Source organism: Macrotis lagotis, chromosome 1, assembly GCF_037893015.1.
Source record: "Macrotis lagotis isolate mMagLag1 chromosome 1, bilby.v1.9.chrom.fasta, whole genome shotgun sequence".
Lineage (NCBI taxonomy): Eukaryota > Metazoa > Chordata > Mammalia > Peramelemorphia > Peramelidae > Macrotis > Macrotis lagotis.
The window spans coordinates 735,959,251-735,984,104 of NC_133658.1; the positions used below are offsets into that span (position 1 = coordinate 735,959,251).

Here is a 24,854-nt window from a genome sequence, read left to right on the forward strand (position 1 = left end):
ACATACTGAGATATTCTTGTAATGATGTCACAAATATATGCAATTTGCTGTAACTAATGATGAAAGTAGAGAACTAATTCCTGTCCTTGCATTCATACTCCTAGACTTCTCTATCTCTGGTGTGATAAAATTATAAACAACTGCATTTACAAGATTAAGGATGGACTTTTTGGTAATGATTATGGTGAGATGGAAACAGAGAGCAGGACACCCCTGGTGTCAAATATTGAACGGTGAGAAAGCTTGAGGGCCACTGATCAAAATAATTCAGAATAAAAGTGAGAATCTGATCATTTCTGAAAAGCATGAGACAAAGCTGCTCTCATTAGTCCCTTCACAATAACATGGAAGTCCTGACTTGTGGGAATGTGGGGATCAGTGTTTATTCCTAAAGAAAATGAGGGAGGTCGTCAGCTAGTACAGGGGATAGATCATTTGCCAGGGATCAGGAGAACCTGAGTTCAAATCCAGCTTCAGACCCTTTTAGCTGTGTGATTCTGTGCAAGTCACAACTCCAATTGCCTCCAAAAAAAAAAAAGAAAAGAAAAGAAAATGAAATGACCTCAGCACCATTTAGACAAGTGATAGAATTTAAATATTTAAAAGAAAACACTGGAATACCACTGTGCTGGTTGATTTGAGAAAAAAATGAAAAGACTTGAATGAAATAATGAATATTGAAGTCTGTAGAACCTAGAGGACATTGCATACAATAATAGCAGTATTGCTTGAAGAATAATTGGGAAGAACCAAGTTATTCTGAGTATTATGATACTCAAATTAACTATAAAGGACCTATGAAGGAAGATGCTATCCACATTCACAGAAAGAATTATTACTTGAAGTACAGATATTATACAGATATTATCATTTCATATATATATATAATACTTTTATACCAAGTTCTGACAGTTCTGAATTTAAAATGTTATAAAACAGATTCATTTAATTTAATTTTAAAAAGAAGAAAAACATTTCTTTTGAGATTCTGATTTTGACAGATATAAAAAAAAGTCATTTTAATTCCATTCAATTTGTCAACTGACCATCAAGCATTTTTTAAAAGCACCTACTCTATGCCAGCCATTGTGGTAGGCACCAAAGACACAAAGACAAAAATTAAACAATCGCCAAACACGGGAAGCTTACATTCTTTTGAGGGGGTGGAGTGGACAAAACATGATCACAGGGAAATATGGGATATGTACAAGATAAATGCAAAGCAGTTAGACAGAGATAGTACTAATGAATAGAGGAAATCAAGAAAGTCTTCATGGACAACTAGTCAGGTCCATCTGTGGTCTCCTGTATGACTATGACTTCTGTTTTGCAATTGGATTTTGGTGATTGGAAGAGAAAGTGAGACTGACTGTGCCCAGCTTTGACTGAGAGGCAAGACCTCACCCTCTTGATGTCATTGATCCTCTGAAAAAAAAAACACCTCCACTACCAACAACAATGTTGACCTTAGGGCTTCAGGAGACACAAGGTTGAGGGTGATACTTGTGTCCCTTCTTTGGCAAAAGATGAGAGTGCAAGAATATGTAAGATGGCTTCAAATTTGAGAACACTGCCTTGGATTCCAAGGAGAGCTATGGAGCAATAGCAAGTTAGAAACAACTGACCCACTTTAGGCCCTTTATTGTGGAGTCTGTTCAAGGCCAACAGAGCCCTCTAAATATACTGTGAATATAAAGTGTTGCTAAATGCAGACAGTGGTTAGGAAAAATTTTTTCAAATGAGTTCACAAAATTCACTGTAGAAAATTCACCTCAATAAGAATTTAGAATTGGGAGAAGTCAGGCAAGAAAGAGAAGAGGAAAAGAAGAAAAAAGCAAGAGATAAATTTTCTTTAAAGTTTTTTACTCTTGTGGGGCCTCACAGGAAGGATGAAGACATCATTTAGGGAGGCTTTTGTTGTTTTTGTTGAGTCCTTTCAGTCATGCTTGACTTTCTGTAACCACACTTAGAATTTTCTTGGCAGACATTCTGGAGTGTTTCCCCATTTCCTTCTCCAGTCATTTTACAGATGAGGAAGTGAGGCAAAGAGAGTTAAGTGACTTGATCAAGGTCATGCACAACTAATAAATGTCTGAGGTGGGATCTGAATTCACGAAGTTGAATCTTCCTGATTCCAAGTCCAGTACTCTACCCACTGTACTACCTACCAGCTCAGGGAGACTTTACACATGATACTATTGATGTAACTTCGGTAACTTCAAAAACAGTGTGTAGTATTTATTATGAAGATTTTCTTGAAATGAAAATTTATTGCTTTATATTTAATTCTCTCATGTCCTATTGTGTACATGAATTTTTTTCTTTTTCATTTTGTACATTTAAGTTTAAAATTAATAATAATTTATTTTTTAAAAAGTCATACAGAGGGGATGATCTTGGATAAGAAATTGCTATCTCTATGCCTATATCTGTATGTCTAAATGTATAATAAAGCTGTAGATTACCCCTGTCCTTGGCATTTATTGATTTCATTGTTCTGTAAAAGGGGTTTTTGTTTTTTATCTTATTTTTAATTAGCAAAGTCTGGGGGGGGATATGCCATGTTTATACATGAAATAGGATTTAGGTAAATAACAATTTTACTCATAAAAATGGTTCTTTGGAGGAATAAACTGAGCATTTGAAGGGAGCTAGAAATCTCCCATGGTTAGCACAAGACACAAGCCATTTAAGTGACTCTAGCAATAGGTGATGTTTTAATTTCTTAAACAACAAACCAAAACAAGAAGACCTCTCACAGGATCTTAATTAGTTTTGTTTCTATAACAGTAACAAAATTGCACAATAAATTCTGGTAACTTCAGCCAAATGCTGACCTTTACAAGGTTTTTTTGGACAAGGTTTGGAACTTGGAACTTGTCCTTTCAGGGAAAAATAAGAGTGTTTGGGGGGAAAAAAAAAAGGATTACAGTGTCTCCTATCCAGCTTGTTTTGGGGGGGGGGCTTTTTGAATTTTTGTTACTACTTAATTATAATGCTTAGATAGCATTTATATAGCAATTCTGTATGATTGGTGTTATTACTAATCCTCATTTTACAGATAAAGGAACTAAAGGGAGACAGAACTTAAGTGACTTGCCCAGGATCATACACCTAGTGTCTGAGGTTAGATACAAATTGACATCTTCCTATCTCAGAGTCCAATACTTCATGCAGTTGCCTTAGATATATGGATTATAAAAATATTAACAAACCATTACCATACATATTGAAAATTACTCCAGTTTTTAGCACTGAGATGTACAATTTCAATGCTTTGCTATAGCCAGATGAGCAGTAATTATTGTTTGAAATGGTAAGATTTTTCTAGGATCTAAGTCTAAAAATAGAGAAGGGCTTCTCAAATGTTTCTACTAGGTGGCACGGTGGATAGAGCACCAACCCTGGAGTCAGGAGGACCTGAGTTCAAATGCAGCCTCAGACACTTAATAATTGCCTAGTTGAGTGACCTTGGGCAAGTTATTTAACCCCATTGCCTTAAAATAATAAAAAAAAAAATTTTTTTAATGCTTCTACTATTTGGTTTGTATCCTTCCCTATCCCTCCTTCTGCCAGCAAACATCAAACACCACCATCTTTCCTCATCTTCACTATGCAATCCATGAGGAAGAAAGACCTTCTAGAAGCCTTGTGAGTAATGTTCAATAACTAGACCTTTTATTGCACTTTGGGAGATTGAAATTGAGAGTATCTTCAAATGTTAGACCTGTCATCAAAAAATTTTATCCAATTGATTTAACCATTCTGGAAAGCAGTTTGGAATTATTCTTATTAAAAGGCTGGAATATCTATACCCTTTGAGTCCAAGATACCCGTAGTAAGCATATACTTTAAGGAGGTCAATAATAAAAATGTTGGTCCCAAATATATCCAAGTATTTATAATCAGTAACCCTGGGCTTTCTGTATTGTATGTGTTTTTAATCCTTTATTATAGGGATAGTTCTCTGGGAAGGGAATTAGGGAGAGATATTTTAGAAAATTAAGATGATATAAAAACAAACAATATATATGTATACATATACACTTATAAATGCATATTTACAAAGCAATGTCTAGCATCAGTAATTATCAAAAATATGTTAATAATAATATCCAACTTCCCTTATCAATAGATGTAGACAAATACAGGCAAGAGTAAAGCATATATAGGCTTCTAAAGTAATTTAGGTTTACATGAAAATTCATAAATATACATTGATGCATATATACATATATAATTACAGTATTTATCAATATTATTTATAGCTACAAACTACAACTGAAATACTTTGGTTTATTTCTGTTTCTGAGGTTCACATATTCTATTCCCTATACTTAGAAATTCTCCCTTTTCAAAATCAGTGTCATACTCAAGTACACTCAGTTGTGAGGAAAAATAAAAATAATAACGTTTACATATGCAGTTTATTAGAGTTAAGCCTTTCCCACAGTGACTTCCCTCTTAGAGTACTCCTAATTTATCCTGTTTATATCTTGTTTGTAATGAGTTTTTTGCATGTTGTTTTCCTCATTATATTGTGAGCTCCTTGAGGATAGGGACAGTTTGTCTTTTGCCTTTCTTTGTATCCCCAACATTTAACACAGAGTCTAGAACATAATAGATGCTTAATAAATGATATTCAACCAAATGACTGAAGTAGATTGGTATAATGAATGGAATGTTGGAGTTGTGGTCAGGAAGACCTAGGCACCAATCTCACCTAAGACAAGCAAATCATTTCATCTATTTCAGCCTTTGTTTTCTCATCTATAAAACTGGTAGTATTAATAATAATAATATTGATAATGATAATGACTATGGTACATATCTAGCAGGGTAACTTTTAGGCTTAAATAAAATCATATAGTTAAGGCATTTTATAATCTTTAAGGTACTATATAAATATCATGTTATTTTTAAAAGAAAGACAGAGATAGAATGGTGTAATGGAAAGAAGGCTAAACTTGGAGTCAAAAAAGACCTGCGTTTAAGTTCTATATCTGACATTACTGATTTATGATTGAGTAAACATCATTTAGCCTCTTAGCACTTCCAGATAACTCTAAGACTATTGAATCTAGTTGAGTCCCTTCTATAGAAATAAAAATCTCATTGGCCCTGAAAGTTAGGTGAATCACTAGTACTACTTTCCCAAATTTGCAAATGAGAAAACTGAAGCTCAGGAAAATTAAAACCACTTTCTTACATTTACACAGCTTTAAGTATAAGTTTTGGAATCAAGACTGAAATTGAAGGCACAATCCCTGCCATTTAGGAGCTTATGGTCTATCTAGGGACACACGATTGAAACAAAAAAGCAATTAAGTAATGAGAATATATGCCATAGGATGTTATGAAGTTTGGGTTAGAGGAGGTATGCTTCATGAGGGAGACCAGAACTGAGCAAGGCCTTGAAAGCTTTGTAGGATTAAGATAGATTTAAAAAGAGGCAAGATGTCATTCCTGTTGAGGAAAAAGAATGTAAAAGAAGGCATGGAAATAGAAACATGAAAGGCAATAATTAGGAGATTAGTATGCTTGCCTGAATTGAAATGTTGCCGTGAAGGGATAAATAAAATAAGTTAGATAAAGAGAGATGCCTTAAGAAAGCAAGGGATCTATGAACTTAAAATTTTTTTGATGACAATTTCAATATAATTGTTTTCCCTTGTAACTTTATATATTTTATTTTATGCATTTAAAATCATTCTTCTGAGTATCATTGGGTTCAATGGACAAGACACCAAAAAAAGGTTAAACAGTCCTGGGACAGAGGGGTTTAAAAGCCAGTTAGAGGGTCTGAAATTGATTAAGATTATTATGCAGTAGGAAATGATGAAGAGGAGTTCTAAGAAACATGAGAAGTAATTTTTCAGCATTCATCCATTTGCAAATCAAAATAAAAGAAATATTGGAAGATTGGCATGAGTTGACATAGAGAAAATAAGAAGAACCAGGAGAACAGTAACTACAATGATGTAAATGAATAAGACATGAAGTGGAAGCCAAACTCCAAATAATTGAAAAACCAGTGAGGGTTTCAGAAAGCAATAATGATATATACCTACTTCCTCATGGAGGGAGGAAGAAAAGAATGGAAAGGGAGGGCTCACCAAGACCAAATATTATATATAATGTCAGATATAATCATCATTTTGGATATTCTTGCTTTTTTTCCTTGTCACAAGAAAGAAATCAACTACATTAGGCTTAACTATATTATGAAGACAAAAGACAACAATAAAATATACTGAAAATTGATTCTGTAAATTTTGGATGAGTAAGTGATGTTCCTTCAGCTCCCTGGAGCAGCTACAGAGCACCACCCTGGAGTTAGGAAGCCATGAGTTCAAATGTGACCTCAGACAATTGACAGTTACTAGAGATGTGACCCTAGGTAAGTCACTTAACCCTGATTTCCTCCCCACCCACCCCAAAGAAAGGAATGCATGCAACATTTACTGATGCCTGGAATTATAAATACCTGACCTCAGACATTTCCTAGCCACATGACCCAAGTTATTTAACCCCTTGTTTGCCTCATATTCCTCATCTGCAAAATGAAAATAATAATAGCAGTTACTTCCCTAGGTTATTTTAAGGTTCAAAAAGATAATAATTGTAAAATGCTTAGCTTAAAGCTGAGCATGCAGTAAGCAATATATAAATGATCAGTCAGCAAGCAGGGTTTTCTATCTGCCAGGCACCATGGGATACAAATAGAGTCAAAAGACAATCTTGGCTCTCAAGAAGCTCACCATCTAATGGGGAAGGTTAGAAGCTTTTGAAGATGTATATCGATATCCTAGTCATCAGACTCTTCCCTAGTAGTCCTGAGAGCTTCAAACAGGTTACATCAGATGACAATTTGCAAGGCAATCACTGCCACTGATTTCCTATTTTCTGATAATTTTGAAAATAATATTTAGAACCCCTAATAATGTTTCAAAACATTGTGTTGTCTTTAAGGGGCAGCTCTGTAATATAATTGAGAGTCTTTTTGAAATAAAATTTCCAGTAGCCTGAAGTCACAATTTATAAACACACCAACATTTGCCAGAAAAAGCAAAATGAAACAAATTGTTCATGTTTTTGCTGGATAGGAACAGAAGGCTTGCCATCTGAGACAAGCTCTGGAGCAGTCTTCACACAGAGGCAGGTTTGGGAGACAGAGGCTGTCTTCCCTTCTCTGTTATCCTGCAGAATGCATTTCTTTGTTTCATGGATTCAGATTGAAAGCTGGCAGAGGTCTTAGAGAATATTCAGCCCAACTTATTTTACAAGCCACTGGGTCTCAGAGGGCTCTGTGGAGTGGAATCAGCAGAACTAAGAGGTAGACCCAGTCCTCTGATTTCAAATCAAGGGCTTTTTTTGCTACTCTCCATTGTTTGCAGTTCTGTGGATTGCAAGCTGGAAAGTTTTTTAGAAATTGAGTCCAATGTCTTCATTATGATAAGAACAGAAGCTCAGAGAGCTTAAGTAATTTTCCTTGAGTCACACAGCTAATAAATATCAGAGGTAGAATCTGAAACCTTGATCTTTCAGATTCCAAGTTCAACCCTTTTCCACTATAGCATATCTCTCTCTCTCTCTCTCTCTCTCTCTCTCTCTCTCTCTCTCTCTCTCTCTCTCTCATTTTTGAGACTGAAGAAAGCTCTGAGAAATGTAGATTAGGGCAGTCTCCAAAATGTTACTTGCCCCTGGTTTATATTATAAAATTTTATAAAATTTGTGTGTGTGTGTGTGTGTGTGTGTGTGTGTGTGTGTGTGTGTGTGTGTGTATCCCAAAAATCTTAATTCAGATCTCTCATATCGTTCAGATCTCTCACTTTCTCTGGGATAGTGAGGCCCCTTCTGCATAACTTTAAGTCCTCAACTGGCTCCCAAGTGTTCTTTACAGGTCCCAGCACTCCAAGTCAGTAGTAGTTCCCCTAGATTTTAACCATTTGATCCACTTTGATCCATTGTCTCCTTTTTCAGGGAGCTTTTTGGTAAACTCCTCAGTGCTATCCCTTCCATAAAACGTCTTGATACTTACTTAAAAGTCCCAAATGTCTTCTCAAAACTGCCACTGGGTCACCATCCTGGAGTTTCCATTTCCCTCCCTAAGTGTATTGTGGATCTTTTTTTTTATAATGTCATAGATAAGCATTTTTTAACTATTTTAAAAAACTGTTGTTGATTTAATATAGGAGCTAGATAATAGAAAGAGCCCTGGTTTAGAAGTTAGAGGAACTTGCTTTCAGTTTCCTCAACTGTTATATGAGAGTATGGACTAGAATAGCTCTAAGATACTTTCCAACTCTAAATTCTAGGATCCTGAATTCTGTAATCACTGATATTTTTAAAGATTTTATTTATTTTGAGTTTTACAACTTTCCCCCTCATCTTACTTCCTTCCCCCACCCCCCACAGAAGGCAATTTACCAGTCTTTACATTGTTTCTATGGTATATATTGATCCAAATTGAATTAATCACTGATTTTTTTGAGACTTTCATTTTCGCACTGGGTGATACTTCTAACACCCTCAAAGATGCCAAGTTCAACTTCTACATCCTGGACTATGATCAGTTGCTCTGATTTTTGGATTTTGATGGCTTTGAAAGAGAGAATGAGGTTGATGACTTTGTGCAACTATGACTCACTTGTCCAATTTATGCAAGAGTTAAGACATTAGCCTGGGATGTCATTGAAAATGAGGGACGAAAACCTTCTAATACACTGTTCTCAGAATTTTCTGTTTCAGTCACTCACTAGGGTAGTCATATTCTATATCTCAGTATCACTTGGTAATATTCTATCTCCAATACTATTAGGAAAATGATAGAGGACAGATTCAGAAAAAACCTGGAAAGAACTATAGGAACTAATGCAGTTAAATGAGAAGAACCAAGGGAATAAATGATATGCTTACAATATTATAAAGACAAAGAAAGACTTTGAAAAGCAGAAACTTTGATTAATTCAGTGAACAACCATAATTTTAGAGGACTCTTAATAAAACATGCTACTGAATTTCTGACAGAGAGGATTACAGATTGAGACATATTTTTTGAAATGACCAATACTGCAATTTGTTTTGGCTTGACATAGGTGTTTGTAGTAGAGTTTGTTTTCCTTTTCTTGATACTGGGAGGGATAGGGGAAAGGGAGGTACTGAGAGAGAGAAAAGATTTAATTTAATTAATTTTAAAAAATTTATCTCCAAAACCATGAACTCTGAAATTTCCTTTACTATAAACTCTTGTTTTCTACCTTTCTCTTTCTTGCACTTCTCTCAAATATGCTCTTTATCTTAATTATGGTCATCAGATTTTCAATCCGTCTCTCAAGTTCCAGTCATTATCTTTCTTTGTATCATTTGACTCCCTGACATTTTTGCCAGTAAGCCATTTTAAGTGTTGTACTCTTCTCTGTTCTTGAATTCCTTTTAGTCTGAACTTTTGCATTATTCTGATTATAATCCTAAATCTTAGGTAATTTACACAGTCTACTTGGGGTAAGTGATGAAATGTGCTGAATGAATTCTCCAAAAGTTCATGCTACCTCATTTCAACTGAACCCTCACTTCAATATAGCAGTGCTTTTATACAATCCTTATTTAAGAATAAATCAATAAATTAAAACTAGATTGGGCTGCTTAAAGAAATAGTGGATTCCCTATCATTGGGGAACTTCAAATAAAGATTCACTATCTACTGTGTATGTTGTAAGAGTTATTTTTCAGGTATTGATTGAATTCTATAAGTCTTGAGGTTCCTTTCCATTGTAAAGTTTTCTGATGCTGTAATCCTTTTTTTTGTTTGTTTGTTTTGTATTTGTATTTTTTTTGCAAGGCAATGGGATTAAGTGATTTGCCCAAGGTCACACAGCTAGGTAATTATTAAGTGTCTGAGGCTGGATTTGAACTCAGGTCCCCTGACTTCAGGACTGGTGCTGTATCCACTGCACCATCTAGCTGCCCCTGATGCTGTCATTCTTAATACAAACTGTTATAAATCTTCTTTCTTAAAAGGTTCATTCTTTTTCCACCCCACCTCCAAACCACAAATTCTCTCCTGTGCTCTTTCGGCAAACAGGTTTTATGATTGGACCATTTAGTCTTCCAAGTAGGCTTTTATAATTCTTGAGTAACATTGGTGGTTGTGGACATTTGGAATTCAGCTTCTCTCTTTCTCTGAGATTCCTATTTCTCTCCCTTCTTTACTATAGATCAGTCCAACATTTTCTTTCTCCTTTCATGTATTGCTCTTGTGCTTACAACTCTATTTACTCCTTCCTTTCAGTCTATCTCTTAAATTCTTTGTGTTTCATTTTAAGAGCTCTGGGACTTCACTCATTTTTTTTTCCTTCTGGCTCAAAAATCTCCAGAGTTTCAAACTATTCCCAGAGCTAAGAGAAAGTTTTTTTATCTTTTTGAACCACGAATTTCATGTCATTTATTTCTCAGAGCTCTGTTATACATGCACTGTATTTATCTAATCCATGGTGAACTACCCTTCTGATTTTTCTGATCCATTCGAGACAAGCATAGATGTATAACAAATACAATAACAAATTTTATGTTAAGATAGATGGGGAGAAAAAACTGAAGACATTAACAGTTATATACATTTCTTAGAATGCATGCTAAACCAAACATATTTTGTGGAAAAATGTTCAGAAGAATTAAGGCATCCTGAGTCAGCTACAACAGGCTAACATTAGTCAAAAAAATAAGATGCAACAAAGAGGGTAATATACTTGAGTATGTGCATTTTCCCCATTTTGGTAGCTGAAATTCTATATAATTTTCAAACCACATAGGAAAAATCTGCTGTCTGGAAATCTCTACTGGGAAAGAGCAATCAGAAAATGTGATGGCCGAGGTCTTAGGAAAGTGATTGGTGACTGTTAATTTCAATTTACTATGTAATTATTATTAATTCTGAGGTCTGAATAGAGGACATTTTGTAAATGTGAAACAATGTAATCAGTCAGATGAGCTGCCATATTCTTTTCTCAGGATCATCCCAAATCTTGCTTGTTCCCTGATTTCCTTTAACTTAATTTTAACTTGACTTCTAGGAATTCATTCTTTTAGCATTTTCAAGATGGGTGAACTACATCTAGTTCTACAGATTTATCTGGAGGACCCATTAGTGAGTGATCTAGTTTGTAAAGAGCTTTGAAGCTTAAAACCTCTGTTTTAAGTGGCACTATCATCTGATTGTTTGTCGTACAGGTAGCCAAACATGTTCTCCATCACTAGACAGTCACTTGAAAATAAATAATTAATCGTGTCTTTCTATCCTAGTCCTCTCCTTTCACCTTTAAAGTCAGCAGGAGCTTCAGTAGAGATAGGGGCAAGTATGAATGGATTAACTAAGACTTCAAAATGATAGAATATGGTCAGAACTGAAAGCCAAGTCCACCCAACTTAATCATTGTTCAGGTTAACACAGAACTCTATTATTTCACAGAAGTACAGATTTGCTTTACTGGTCTATTTAGTAGGAGAGAAAGTCAGTCAATAAACATTTTTAAACATTTACTATGTGCCAGAAAATTGTTAAAAGCAGGAAATACAGAAAACATCAAAAGATAATCCTTCCTCTCAAGGAACTTACTATCTAATGGGAGAGACAACAAGCAAACATAATATAAAAAAGCAGGTTATATACAAGATAAATAGGAAATAATTCCCTAGGCAAGGGCACAATTTACAGATAAAATGCCTGGAGCCAAGAGATGGAGTATTTTGTTAATGTAATATCAAGAAGGCCAGTGTCACTGTATTGAAGAATGTCAAGGTATAAAATATAAGACTAGAAGGAGAGGGAGTTGGAATAAATTATGAAGGGTTTTGAATGCCAAGCAAAGTAGTTTGTATTTTGACACTGGAGGCAATAGGGAATCATTGGAGTTAATTGAGTAGGGAAATATCAAGATAGGAACTGTATTATAGGAAAATCACTTTAGTGGATGGATGGATGGATGGATGGATTGGAAAAAAGACTTATGGTGGGCAACCTCCCCAACAGACTAATGCTATAGTCCAGGTAGGAAGAGATTAGGGCCAGCACTAGAACAGTAGCACTGTCAGAGGAGAGAAGAGGCATAATCAATGTGACAAAGGTCTTCACCCTTGTCAGCCTATGGCAAAGGAAGAAGGGTTGAGAGATAGTAAGGAGTTGAGTATGACACTTAATTTCCAAGCTTAAAACATTGGGAGCATGGTGTTGCCCTCTACAAGAATACAGATGTTTGAAGAGGGATGATAGGGCAAAGATTCTTAAGATGTCTAAAGGGAAATGGGGGCAGGATAAATAGATATGAGAATCATCAGTGTCTTAATGGTAATTAAATCCATGGGAACTGATGAGATCATCAAATGAAATAATTTCAGGGGAAGAGAAAAAGGTCCAGGAGAGAACCCAAGGGAACCTACAGTTAAAGGGGGTAATCTGTTTTGTTTTGTTTTTGTTTGTTTTCCTCTTTTTTAAAACATATTTTCCAATTACAAGTAAAGATAGTTTTCAACATTCATCTTTTTACAAGCTTTTGAGTTTCATATTTTTCTACTACTCTCCCTTCCCTCCCCCCTCCCCATGACAGCAAACAATTTGATATAGGTTGTACATATACAATCATGTTTTACGTATTTCCATATTGGTCATTTTGTGAAAGAATTAGAGCTAAATAGAAGAAAGAAAAAACATAAAAGAAGTTTCAAAAAATAAACATATTATGTTTTGCTCTGCAGTCAGAATTCATTTTCTTCTCTGGATGTGGATGCTATTTTCCTTAACTGGTTTCTCAGAATTGTCCTTAATCACTGAACTGCTAAGATAGTTGATCATCTCACAAGGTTGCTGTTAATGGGCACAATGTTCTCCTGGGTGTGTGGTCACTTCACTCCATATCAGTTCATCAAGTCTTTCCATTCTTTTCTGCAGTCAAGCTGCTCATGATTTCTTACAGAGCAATTGTACTCCATAATATTCATATACCACAAACTTGTTCAGCCATTCCCAACGGATGGACATTGTAAGGAGTATTTCATAAAATTCACAAATACATTGATTAGTTAGCCTTTGCCTTGCAATGTCTTTCTCCTTCCTTATCCCTTTTAATTAGATCCATTTTTGCTTTTGTTTTGTCTGAAATGAGGATTGCTATCCCTGCATTTTTTTTTTTACTTCAATTGAAGATTGATGTATTCTGCTCCAACCTTTTTCCTTTACCCTATGTGTATCTCTCTGCTTCAAATGTGTTTCTTATAAACAACATATTAGGGGTGGCTAGGTGGTGCAGTGGATAAAGCACCGGCCCTGGAGTCAGGAGTACCTGGGTTCAAATCCGATCTCAAACACTTAATAATTACCTAGCTGTGTGGCCTTGGGCAAGCCACTTAACCCCATTTGCCTTAAAAAACAAAAACAACATATTGTAGGATTCTGGTTTTTAGTTCACTCTGCTATCCGCTTCCATTTTATGGAAGAGTTCATCCCATTCACATTCACAGTTATGATTATTAATTCTATATTTCCTTTCATCCTATCTTCCCCTCTTCTTTCCCCTTATTCTTCCTCACCAATGTTTTGATTCTAATTGCTGCCTCTCAATCTTCTCTTCCTTCTATATCTTTCTGTATGGATGAAAATCCAGCAAAGGAAACTGAGAAAAAGTGGTCAGATAGATAGAAGGAGACCTAGGAAAAAGTGGTATCCTTTTAAGAGATCATTGGAGAGAGCAGTTTTGATGGAATGATAAGATTAGAACAAATTTTAAGATAATAATAATAAGGTGCCAAAATTCCTTCTAGGGACTTAGTCCATTTTATAGTTTAGAATGTAAACTTCATAATTATGGGAATTATCTTTTTTGCTAGTTCTTTGTGATGCCTAATGTATTTTGGGGGCAGCATGTTAAATATTGTATCATATTATTTAATATTTTATTAAAAATAATTTTATATGGATGTGAATATTTTTGAAATACTGATATCTTGAAGGATTCCATTAGGATAATGTTAATCATTGCAGGGACATCCATCAATTGGGGGATGGTTGAACAAATTGTGGTATATGAGTGTAATGAAACGCTATTGTTCTATAAGAAATCATAAGGGACAGGATCAGAATAGCCAGGAGAAACATGCATAAACATACTGAGTGAAGTAAGCAGAACAAGAAAACATTATACACACTAGCAGCAACATGAAGTGATAATCAACTATGATGGACTTGATCATTTCTGTAGTACAATAGTGAAAGACAATACTAGAGAATATTATTCATATCCAGAGAAGGAACTGTGGAGTTTAAATGCAGACTAAAGTTTACTATCTTCAATTTTTTAAAAAAGTTGTCTTATAGACTGTCATTTTTTTCTCTTTTAATTTTTTTCCTTCCATTTGCATGTGATTCATCTTTCACAACATGGTTAATATGAATCTATGTTTGTCATGTTATAGAGAGCTTATATTAAATTGCTTTCTGTTAAAGAGGAGGGGGAGGAAGGGAAGGAGAAAAATGTAAAAACAATGATTTTTGAAAACTACTGTTACATGTACTTGGAAAAATAAATAAATGAAAAAAAAGATAATGCATGATTTGGGAAGAACATGGCCTGGTCATGTGAAAGGAATGAGAGATTACAGATAGACTGTCTTAATTCAGCAATGGTATCCACAAAATATAAAAAGGTCTAGATGAAGGGCATGTTGAATAGGACATTTTTAGAGAATCTGTACTATAATATAAGCAAAGATCATTAAAGGGTCCCAGGCCAGAATCCAAGTGCTGATGGGATAGACAACAGTAGGATGTAGAGAATACAGGTGACACAATTTGGAAATAATTGTAAGTGGTGCCTGAGTTTCAGGTGATATGACTATTGACCAGTTTCCTCTTTGGATCATGAAAAAGTGGGCAGTGCTAGTCCATTGTAAAAACGAGTGAGAAAAGATCCTTGCTATTTTATAGATTTCTATAGATCGATCAGAGAATTGTACTTCTTTCTGTTATACAAATAAATGCCTCTGTACTTCCCATCCTAACAAACTATCTTGTTTGTCCATTCTCATTTATATACGGCTTGTAATTTTTTCTATAAAAAGGTAAGTCCATTTATCTACTCTAGAAATAGCTAAAAGTGGCACAGCTAGGTGGCACAGTGATAAAGGTAAAGTGCTAGCACAAGTTAAAATCTAGCCTCAGACACTTGTTAACTGTGATTCAGGGCAAATCATTTAATTCTACCTCAGTTTTCTTACTTGTAAAATGAGCTGGAGAAGGCAAGGGCAACCTCTTCAGTATCTTTGCCAGGAAAACCTCAAAATAGAATCACAAAGAATTGGACTGAAATGACTGAACTACAAAAAAGGAAGACACTGGAAACATTTCTCAGAGCAGGGGGGCAAGGGTAGGGACAGTTTCCAAAGCAAATTCCTTTATTTCAATGTCTTTTGAACCTTGTAGTTAGGCATAAATGTATCTTCGCTTTAAAATTCCAGGTTTCTCTTGCCCCAAGGGCAACCGGAGCTATTGCCTAGGGAACCTGTGTCTAGAGTCCCACTTCACTTCACCATTCTCTCACCTTATTATTCTAAGGTATCTTTAATCCATCCAGAGACTGAGACAACATGTATATGCAAAATAATGTGAAAATAATTGTGAGTGCTCTGGTTACCCATTGTTACCTAGCCTATGACCTATGAACCTTAGGAGGTTCTGTGCCTTCTGGGGGTACTATGATGAAAGAGCAACTTCATTAGTAATCCCTCAAAGGCTATTCTGGGCCTTTCTATGCTAAACATATCAATGATTATAAGTGATATGGTTTTATTTTATTTTTTTGAATTATAAATATTTTATTTATTTTGAGTTTTATAATTTTTCCCCTAATCTTACTTCCCTCCCCCACCCCCCCAGAAGGCAATTTGCCGGTCTTTATATTGTTTCTATGGTATACATTGATCCAAACTGAGTGTGATGAGAGAGAAATCATATCCTTAAAAAAGAAACATAAAGTATAAGAAATAGCAAGATCAGACAGTAAGATATCAAGTTTTTTTCCCTAAATTAAAGGTGATAGTCCTTGGTCTTTGATCACACTCCACAGTTCTTTCTCTGGATATAGATGGTATTCTCCTTTGCAGACAGCCCCAAAATGTCCCTGATTGTTGCACTGATGGAATGAGTGAGTCCATCAAGGTTGAAGTGATAAGATTTTAAAAGAGCTTTTCATTTTATTGTTCCAATGACCCCGTGAAGCAGGTAATGAAAAAAAAAATCCAGTTTTACAGGTGAGAGAATGAGGTTAAATGATTTGTCAGAGATGGGATTAAAAACTTCTTTTTAACAGTAGATCTAATTTACTAATTACCTAGCTGTGTGGCCTTGGGCAAGCCACTTAACTCCATTTGCCTTGCAAAATTCTAAAAAACAAAACAAAACATTAGGTCTAGCCTTTGAAAGAACTCCTTACTCCTTACTCAAGAGCTATGTGACCCTGGGTAAATAACTTAACTCCTCTCAATCTGCTTTTTGAGCTACAGAGGAGTGATTCTGATTTACCCAAATTCATTATATACAATAACAGCAATATTATAATGACATCCAATGTGAAAGATTTAACTACTTCGTTCAAGATGATCAACATGATCCAGACAATTTCAAAGGACCCATGATGAAAAATGCTATCCACCTCCAGAAAGAGAACTGATGAACTCTGAGTGTAAATTGAAGTTTTTTTAAACTTTTAATTTTCCTGTTTTTTTCAATATGGCTAATGCAGAAATATATTTCACATGATTTCACAAGTATAAATGATATAATGCTTGTCTTCTTAATACATAGGAGAAGGATTGATGGGAGGGAGAAAATTGGAAACTCAAAATTTTTTTAAAAGTTTAAAAAAATCCCAACTTAAACACTATGACTCCCTTGAAGTTTTTTTTATCTCCCCTACTTTCAAGTCATCTCTCTTGCCTTTGAACTATGTATTATTTCCCTTTTAATTGAACTTACCACATTTATCACTATACTAACTCCCTTTATTTCACTCTGTAAGGACAGGGACAATTTCTTGTTCACTTCTGTTTCCCCTAAGTGTTCAGCTACCCCTTGAGTGATTTAGTGGGTAAAAAAAAAAAAGAACAGAAAAAAATTATTACATAGATAGCAACAGTACAAAATTTTAATTTTTAAGTTACAAGTAGGTATTTTTTAAATACATATTGTATTGAACTGATCACACAAGTTTTGTGGCAGAATTTGAACCCATGATGTAGACAGATGCTATTTTAATTCTGTTTTTAATGAATGCAGTCCTTAAGAAAATCCCAGTATTTTCTGGTAGATAACTGGTTTATAAAATATCTATGGTCTAAGAGAGTTTGAACTTGTCATTACTCAGCCCACTGAATAGGAATATTATCAAACTAAGTTCATCAATTCAAAGAAGAAATCCATTTGCATTTATTATACTGAAATTTTATGTTTCAAAAATTACCTACAAGCAAATAACTCCTACATTCATATCTCTAGTATCAAGCCCTCTTCTGAGTCAAATACTACAGACCAGATCCTATTAGATATCCCACCAGCACATCAAATTCTATTCAATATTCTAGTATTCCAAAGGATCAGTGAGTTTATCAATCTGGGTACTCCTTCTCATGGTACAGGTTGTACTCCACCCTTACCCCCCATACTATGTTACTCATCCATATTTTCTCATAAATTCACCCAATATGCTGGGGCACTTCTTATGGTGTTTTTTTTTAGGTTTTTGCAAGGCAAATGGGGTTAAGTGACTTGCCCAAGGCCACACAGCTAGGTAATTATTAAGTGTCTGAGGTGGAATTGGAACCCAGGTACTCCTGACTCCAGGGCCAGTGCTTTATCCACTGCACCATATCCAGTTAGTTTCTAAGTTAGGTTGATTCTTTCTGGGAATAGAATTCCTTCTCTCAAATTCTTTACTATTCTCATTGTCATCATTCTAGTTCAGGCTTTAATTACCAATCTTGTATAGTATTTCTAATAGCCTAGCCACCCCCCTTATGTTTTCTTAACATTGATTTCAGGATACCATTGGAACAAATTGTCTGGTCTGTCAGCTATCCCTTGCTCTCACTATATAACCAGTTGATTTTTATTATTAGTCAGATTTTTTTTCTGATAATGTCCTTTATATCATTTCTCCTACTAAATTCTTCATTCATAACATAGTCAATTTTTACCCTTTGGGCAATCTTTTTTTTTAATATTTTATTTTCTACCGATTACAATTTTTAACACTTAAAAAAAAAGTTTTGTGTTCCAAACTCTATCTCTCCTTCACTCCTTCTCCCCTTCCTGAGATAGTAAGCAATCTTATATAGGTTACATATTTGCAATTGTGTAAAACATTTCCATATTGATAAATTTGCACAAGAAGACTAGAAAAGAAAGGTAAGAAAGGAAGGAAGAAGGAAAAAAGAAAGAGAAAAATAGTATGTTTCAATCTGTATTCAGATAATAGCAGTTCTTTCTCCAGAGGCAGATAGTATATTTCATCATAAATCCTTTAGGATTGTCTTGGATTATTGTATTGCTGAGAATAGTTAAATCATTCACAATTCTTCATCATAGGATATTGTTGTACTGTGAGCAATGTTTTTCTATTGCAGTTTTACTCCACTTTGCATTTCAAATTCATGTCAGGATCTGAGTTTATCATGTTTCACCCTAACATATTCCGCTTTCTAAGACACTGTTGCATAGTAAATAGAATGCTAGACTTGGATTCAGGATGACTTAGGTCCAAATCCTGCCTCAGGTACTTACTAGCTGGAAAATTTAATTCAATTCAACAAGTATTTATGAAATGCCTACTTAGGCTAGTTATTATGTTAGGCACTGAGACAGTACCATAGTAGTTTATCAGTCTTCTAGGACTGATCATCAAGCTATTTGTTCCCTTGCAATCCAGCTTCTTCATTTGTAAATTAAGTATAATAAAAATTACACTTTCTCTTTTAGTTTGTTGTTATTGTTGTTGATGTGTGTGTGTGTAGAGATATTTTTCAGTTCTTAAAGCTTAATATAAATGAGTTATTATTTGTAGTAGTATTTTTGTCTATGTCTCACCACTGTTAATCTGATCTGCTGTATTCATAGTTTTAATGTTTGTTATCATTGACTTTTGCCCTTTGCACAGTGACTGGCATTTAGTAGGTGCTTAATGTTTTTGACATGATTTTTTTTTTATCTATCATATTCAGTTAGTTTCTCCTTTTTTAAAAATTTTATTTAAGGCAATGGGTTAAGTGACTTGAACAAGAACATACAGTTAGGCAAGTTGGGCTGGATTTGAACTCAGGTTCATCCTGACTCCAGGGCTGGTGCTCTATCCACTGCACCATATCCAGTTAGTTTCTAAGTTAGGTTGATTCTTTCTGGGAATAGAATTCCTTCTCTCAAATTCTTTCTTACTATTCTCATTGTCATCATTCTAGTTCAGGCTTTAATTACCAATCTTGTATAGTATTTCTAATAGCCTTCTAAAAGGCATCCCTTTGACTTATTCTTTCCTCTATCCAATTTCTCCTTTGCATTTCTGCCAGAGTAATATTTCATACCCATTTCTGGCTATATCCCTTCTCTGCTCAAATATATCCTGCCTACTTAGTAAGGTTCAAACCTTTTTGCTTGACATTCAAGGCTCTCAAAAAAATCTAATGTCACTGTGCTTTTCCAGAGTTATATCATATTAATATTCACCTCCATTGAATTTATTCTCTACACAAATGGAACTGTTCTTTGTCTTCCCTCGCCTCCAGATCTTTTCAAACACAATGCCTGCCTCTGTATTCTTACACCTCCTTCTCCTTGTTCAGGCCATTCCCTATTTCTGAAATGCCTTCCCTCCCTCTCTTTACCTAGATTTAAATCTATCCTTAAAAGTCATATTTAAAAGATACTACCCCCCCCAAGAAGCCTTCCTGGGATGCTAATAGTTAAAAATGATTTCTTCCTTTAAGCCTTCACATAACTTTATTTTAACTCAATAAGGTACATATGGGTTTTCTGTTGTTTCTCTACTAAAACTCATAGAGGGCAAAGAATTATCAACTCTATACCCTCTTTAACAATTTTATCGTAGCATGAACACAGTAAGTGCTTCATAAATGTTTATTGAATTGCATTGTATTATTTCTGGCTGTGGGGGCAATATCTGTGTCTTAAGATCCTTAGAAGGTTGTTTATCTGGGAAATGAATCAATTGGATTAAATTGATTGTTTTTTAGACTAGATGTCTATGGACCCCCAAAAAGGCTTTGTTGTTAGATTTCAAAGAATTTGGATGGGAAAAAATTATATCTTTATTTTTACTCAGAAATCTGTCATAGCCTACATTCTATTTTATTATTTACATTTATTTATTTGTTTATTCATTCATTCATTTACTTATTTTAGGCTTTTTGCAAGGCAATGGGATTAAGTGGCTTGCCCAAGGCCACACAACTAGGTAATTATTAAATGTCTGAGGCTGGATTTGAACTTAGGTCCTCCTGACTCCAGGGTCAATGCTCTATCCATTGTGCCACCTAGCTGCCCCTATTATTTACATTTTAAACAGTATCCTTGGAAAGGAATCTGCAGATTTCACTAATGGGGAGCTTGCCCTCATAAAGATCTTTCTGAATTCTAACAATCTCTTTGAGTATGGCTGACAAAATAAAGGATCATTTGAGAAGATAAAGGTCAGTATCTTTTAATTACAGATGTTTGTAATTTTGTTATTATACTTATTCAAGAACAGTTCTTCAAATCACACCCAGAAATAATCACTATAGAATATTAGACAAGGAAATAAACCTAGTGATCATTTTAGCCACTTAGCCATTTAGATTTTTTTGTTTTATAGTAAAATATTAATATTTGATGTCACTTATTTAAGGTGACATAGCTGGATGATAGTTAAACATAGACTATTATCCAACTGTCTTGACTCTTATTTCAGTAATCACACCACTGTAGAGACAATTAGACACAAAATCACTAAGGGGCAGTGTTAGGGGCAGCTAGGTGGCACAGTGGATAGAGCACCGGCCTTGGATTCAGGAGGACAGGAGTTCAAATCCAGTCTCAGATACTTACTAGCTGTGAGACCTTGGACAAGTCACTTTACCTTGATTGCCTTGTATCCAGAGCCATCTCCAGTTGTCCTGATTCATATCTGCCACTGGACCCAGAAGGCTCTGGAGGAGAAAGTGAGGGTAGTGACTTAGCACACCACCTCCTCATTCAAATTCAATTCATGTGCTTGTCATGGCATCACCTCCCTGCTAACATGATTTTCTTCAAAACTGAAAGGCAAACATCAAAGGGGAAATGTTAAGTATTCATATTATCCAGTACCAAAACTTGTGGTGGTGTCTCCAAAAATGCAGGTTGCAAACTATCATCAGATCAAAGACAGTTCCTGGAAGGAATGGTAGAGATTTTACAGATAAAAGAACTGAGGCTTACTTGTCCAATGGCCCCCACGTATGGGTGTGAGTTTCATCCATTCCTCCCACAAATCTACTATAGGGCGTTCAGCCTTCCTAGAGCACATGGTTGCCCCTCAAGCTGTCCCTCATTCTTTTCTGTGCCTACCCCTTCACCCAGTTCTCTGATGAATGTTTGTGAAATTTGTGAAATTCCTTGTAACAAGCACTTGTTCACATGCCTCTACCATGTGGCTTACTCATAGCTGCTAGATACCCTTTCCATTGACCACTGGAGTCCTTTATTGGCCTGTAAACCATTCTTCCATGAAGTTACAAATTACTTTTGTCTTCTGCTTTTGTTTATAGTGAAAAATGTCAAGACTGATAAGATTAATTTCCTCCAGTAGTATGTCTACAGTATACTGTGCTAGGCACTGGAGTAGAAAAAATAGACAATGGGACAGCTCTCTGGAGTTTACTCTCTCCTTGAAAGATTGACCATGGCTCCCAGGTACTCTTCTAGAACAGACAGAGCAGCTCTGACAAGAAATGATTTGGATTTTTACATTCAAAAAAAACCACTTAAATCAATAAAGATTCTAAAGAAGGCTGCAATTATAAACAATTAAGATTTCAATAATTGTTTAAAATGCAGGAGATTGTCGTGTAGAAATATTTTTAAAAGTTCAAAGTACATACCAAACTAGGTATTTGAAGATGTAATCTGTACCTATTATTTCCTTAATTTTTATTATTAATTTTAACCTTTTTAGATAATTTAGAATATTCTCCACATTTCATATATGTGTATGACTCTAAGTAGTATATTTATATTACTCCCCAATTGTTATTGCCCTCTATCCTAAAATAATGAAACTTGAGGATTCTTCTTCCTTTTTCCTCCTTCTTTCCTCTTCTTTTTTTTTTTTTTAGGCTTTTGCAAGGCAAACGGGGTTAAGTGGCTTGCCCAAGGACACACAAGTAAGTAATCATTAAGTGTCTGAGACCAGGGCCAGTGCTTTATCCACTATGCCACTTAGCCCCCCTCTTCTTCCTCTTCTTCCATTTCTTTTTTCTTCTTCTTTTTTCTCCTATTACTACTCCTTTTTTCTCCTTTCACTTCTTTTTTCTCTACTTCTCCTTCTTTCTTCTTTTTCTCCTTTCTTCTCCTCCTTCTTTCTTCTTCCTTTCCCTCATTTTCTCCTTTTTCTCTTTTTTTCGCTTATGTGTATCTTCAACGATCAGCACAGTATTTGGCCTTTTAGTAGGTAATACATGTTTGCCTATTAGATTTACTGGAATTTCTATAACCCAGAAATATATTGTGAACAAGAGAGATTTCCAGTAGAGAACATTTTGCTTAGTCTGTGTTTCTCCTTTGGACTCTCTCTATAGATGGTGATATAAAAAGATGAATATATATTTCTTTCTATATTTATCTGAATATTCAGACAAGCACCCATTTGCACTCCATTCATCTACACGAATGCATTCTTTACACATGCACATAGACATGCACCGATGTGTGTGCATGCGCCTGTGCATACAGGTTTGCAGACACGTGCAGCACACCCGGCATGTTCCGCCGTCGCTGGCCCCAGAGAAGACTCGGGAGCCCTTCCACTGTGGAGCAGAGCAACCCTGCAGACCAGACTCGGCCCTTGGCCCCTGGCCCCTGGCGGAATCAGCGGGTTCAAGCCTTCCGGCCTCTTCCTCCCGCAGCCGCCCCACAGGCAAAGCCAAGCCAGCGACCCCCTGGCTGCGCGGCCGGAGCCTCGACCCCCGTCCCGAGGAGTTGCTCGGGTGACAAGTTAGAGGCGGTTGCTATGCCAACCAGGAGGCCGGCTAGCGGCCCGAGGGGAGCTGGGGGACGGCCCGGGCTGAGGGCGGCTAGGCCCCGCCCCGCCCCGCCCCGCCCCGCCCCGCCCCGCCCCCGGCCGCCCGGAGGCCCCTGATTGGTGCAAGGGCGCCGGGCCCGGGAGGCGGGCGGCCCGGGCTGGGGCTTGCAGCCTGGCTCCGGAGCCCCAGAGCGGCCGCGTCCCCGCTGGGCTCGGGAGGGCAGCTGGTGGAGGCGGCGGCGGCGGGGCTGCCTGGCTGGCATGGAGCCGCCCGGGGCCGGGCTGCCGCTCGCGAGCTGCCCCTGAAGCCCGACGCGCGGCTGCCCCGGTCCTGCGCGGCTGCCCCGTCCTGCGCGGCTGCCCGTCCTGCGCGGCTGCCCCGTGCCCGTCCTGCGCGGCTGCCCCGTCCTGCGCGGCTGCCCGGTCCTGCGCGGCTGCCCGTCCTGCGCGGCTGCCCCGGTCCTGCGCGGCTGCCCGGTCCTGCGCGGCTGCCCCGTCCTGCGCGGCTGCCCCGGTCCTGCGCGGCTGCCCGGTCCTGCGCGGCTGCCCCGTCCTGCGCGGCTGCCCGGTCCTGCGCGGCTGCCCCGTCCTGCGCGGCTCGCCAAGAGGTAAGGAGGAGCTGAGGAGGGCAGGGGGCGCGCCGGGCCCCGGCCCACCGCACCGAGACTGCGGCGGGGGGAGGAGGCTTGGAGGGGAGGTGCCGGGCCGCGCCCCCCGGGCCGCCACCTGCGCCCCGGCCGCAGCGCCCCGACCGGCCGCGCTCGACCGGAGAAGAGGCTCGCCCGGGCCGGGGCCGCACTTGTCCGACGGGCTGGGTCCGGGGCGGCCCTCCAGAAACTTCCTCCCGCCCGCGGCGCTTCTGCCCCGCTCCACTCCGGCCGCGGCTGCGCTTCCCCCCTTTGTCCTCCCGGCGGGGCGGGGGCCCGGGAGCGCAGGCGGACCCTCCCTGCCCGGCGGGTCGCCCCGGGCAGTGGGCGGGAGAGGCGGCTCCCAGCGCCCGGGGCAGGGGAGGAGGCCGGGGCCGGCCCGGGGGTGTGAGGCGCGGATTGCTCTAGAAGCCCGGGAGAACGTGGAGCTTAGCTTTGCCGCCAAGGTCGGGGCCCGGGGAGCCCGGGGCCGCTGGACCACAGACTTAACCGGCCCGGGGCTGCGCCCAGAACAAAAGCAACATAAAAACTTTCCCACTTGCGTTTTTTTTTTATCACAATAATAATGGGTTTGGGATGAGGAAGACGAGTTCAGAGGCTGCTCTCACCCTCCCTAGCCGGGTGGAGTTGAAGTCAGAAGAGCAGTTCTCCAGAGCTGGCGGGACGGACCTCGGAGGGCGTCTGGCCCAGTCCTCTCATTTTACAGATGAGGAAACTGAGGCCCGGTGACATTAAGGGACTTTCTCAAGTTGCAAGATTTCTCGAGCAACTCCTTTTCTTGGTTGCGACCAATTTGGTGAAATCACAGTCCCTCTGAGTAGCGTGATAAGGCGGTTTTTAAAAACAGTCCCTGTTATTTAGTCAGGAACGGAAACTTCGAGTAAAGAACTACCAA

General features: G+C 37.8%; 1 protein-coding gene across 2 annotated transcripts in view; it reads left to right on the plus strand.

Moving 5' to 3' along the window:
- SPATA13 (spermatogenesis associated 13) overlaps positions 1–24,854 on the plus strand; it is a 317,041-nt gene that overhangs the window by 147,097 nt on the left and 145,090 nt on the right. Inside the window, exon 1 of one of the 2 annotated variants that reach the window (XM_074216202.1) lies at positions 23,863–23,920. The exons of the other annotated variant lie outside the window; for it this stretch is intronic. The gene's annotated coding sequence lies outside the window, so the exon portion shown is untranslated. Of the gene's footprint in view, positions 1–23,862; positions 23,921–24,854 lie in introns of those variants that run through there. 2 annotated transcript variants of the gene reach the window in all.